Raw genomic sequence first — 2,053 nt, forward strand, 5'->3', positions numbered from 1 at the left:
GCAAGACTGGGTCTCAACCCAATACTGTTTTTCCCTAAATCTTATAGCTGGTATATTAAACATGCTGCCTGCTCACAAGGATCTAAGCTATTGAGTCATGGTAAGAAGATTCAAAATGAAAATATCCAATATGAAATCTAAGGCCACGGAATTTGGATTTAGGCTGCCCTGAAACTCTGGTGCTTACTATTTGTTTGACATTGAACAAACGACTTAAACTTTATGATCCTCTATTTCCTTCTGTAAAATTTGGATAGTTAGAGAAAATACATCATAGTGATTTGGAGGAGAGTGTATAAGGTAATAAGTATACAGAAATACCACATTACCTGACATAAATTATGGACTTGATAAATGTGTGCTTTATAGAAGTAACATTAAATGCTGTTGGATTGAAGAACTTAAGTAGTCTTTCCTGTTTTCTTTTTTTGAGTTTCAGAATGGTTCTGAATAATGTATACATTTCTCTTAATTTATTTAGTTGTCTTTGTTTCCTTCTAAATAACATTCTCTGAGCACTGACTCCTTTTCTATGGTTAGGTAGACTGCACCATTAACTTAGTCATAAATTTTCTATTTCTGCAGATCATTTTTATTGAATATCTTTAGAAAAAACAAACAGAGCTTATATTGTTTAACCTGCATCACTGTAGTATCTAGTTGCAGAAGGTACTCACGCATAAAATCTGTATGTTTTTATCAGAGGTATCATTCCTTGCCATTAAAAACGTTTATGAGTCTTTAACATTGGCCAATAGATGGCTGATATTAAAGGACACAAAGAGCCAAATATTCTCACCCTTCCAGACCAGATACTCTCTCCTCATACAAGACGAACAGAGCACAGCCAGGTGACAGAACATGCTGTAGAGAGCCAGCCCTCCTGAAGCTATCACTGGCTTTTTGAGAGTATCACTGATCCAGACCATTTAGAGAGTAATATCAGACTTGATGAAGCAGAGAGTCCCTACATTTAGCCTAAAGACAAACAGCAACTGAAAAAATACAGAAAAAATCTTCAAGAGAAAGTTCGCGGTGAATATCCTCTTAAATGATAAATAAAAGATACAGAGGCTAAATATAAAAAAAATGACTAAAGAGTAAACAAAGAAAGTATACAAAAAAGAAAGGTGACAAAGCTAAGACATTAGGTGAAAGTAAAAAGTACAATTGCATGTAGTAAAAGAACAGGATAAATAATAACTAGCATTAATTATATCTTCACTATGTACCAACAACTATTCTAAGTACTTATACATATTAAAGAATTACATCTTCACAATACTTATGTGAAACATTTTCACTCCTGTTTTGCTGATGGGGAGACCAAGGCAAACTCATTAACTTGCTCAGATCACTTAATTGTTAACTAGAGATCTAGGATTCAAACTGAGCTGATCTGAGTCTGAAACCTAGTATTTTTTTTCCTCCGAGGCTCTACAGGCAGAAAACAAAAACAGTTGAGCTTTATAAGACAAATATTGGATTGAAGAGGAACATATTGTGTGGAGAAACCTTAGCTTCTCACAGAGCTGAGGAAGAGTGTTGATACCTTACCCTAATAATCCCTTTAATCCCCTATTTTGTGAGTGCACCTATGAATGCATTCAAAGACTGGGGTGAAAACAGTTTATATAAGTAGCCGAAGCTACTATATTAAGACATTTACCACTCTGTATTAGTAAAATTATATCCTCACGTATCTGCCTTATTAGACTGTGAGCCTTTTGAGGGTAGGGGAAAAGCTCTTGTATTGAATGGTGTGTTCTTCTTCTTCTTCTTCTTTTTTTTTTTTTTGTTATACTTTAAGTTCTGGGATACATGTGCAGAACGTGCAGATTTATTACATACGTATACATGTGCCATGGTGGTTTGCTGCACTCATCAAACCATCATCTACGTCAGGTATTTCTCCTAATGGTATTCCTTCCCTACCACTGCACCCCCCGACAGGCCGTGGTGTGTGATACTCCCCTCCCTGTGTCCATGTGTTCTCACTGTTCAACTCCCACTTATGAGTGAGACTATATGGTGTTTAGTTTTCTGTTCCTGT

At 35.8% G+C, this 2,053-nt stretch overlaps 1 protein-coding gene and 1 long non-coding RNA gene across 3 annotated transcripts in view; both read right to left on the bottom strand.

The window, feature by feature from the left end:
- Positions 1-2,053, bottom strand: part of NEGR1 (neuronal growth regulator 1) — a 942,943-nt gene that overhangs the window by 449,969 nt on the left and 490,921 nt on the right. The window lies entirely within an intron of this gene.
- LOC105537967 overlaps positions 1-2,053 on the bottom strand; it is a 19,208-nt gene that overhangs the window by 4,182 nt on the left and 12,973 nt on the right. The window contains exon 2 of the long non-coding RNA XR_001005810.1: positions 800-1,016. This is a non-coding gene — a long non-coding RNA (uncharacterized LOC105537967). The remainder of the gene's footprint in view (positions 1-799; positions 1,017-2,053) is intronic.

The sequence above is a fragment of the Mandrillus leucophaeus genome, unplaced genomic scaffold, assembly GCF_000951045.1.
Source record: "Mandrillus leucophaeus isolate KB7577 unplaced genomic scaffold, Mleu.le_1.0 Scaffold103, whole genome shotgun sequence".
NCBI lineage: Eukaryota > Metazoa > Chordata > Mammalia > Primates > Cercopithecidae > Mandrillus > Mandrillus leucophaeus.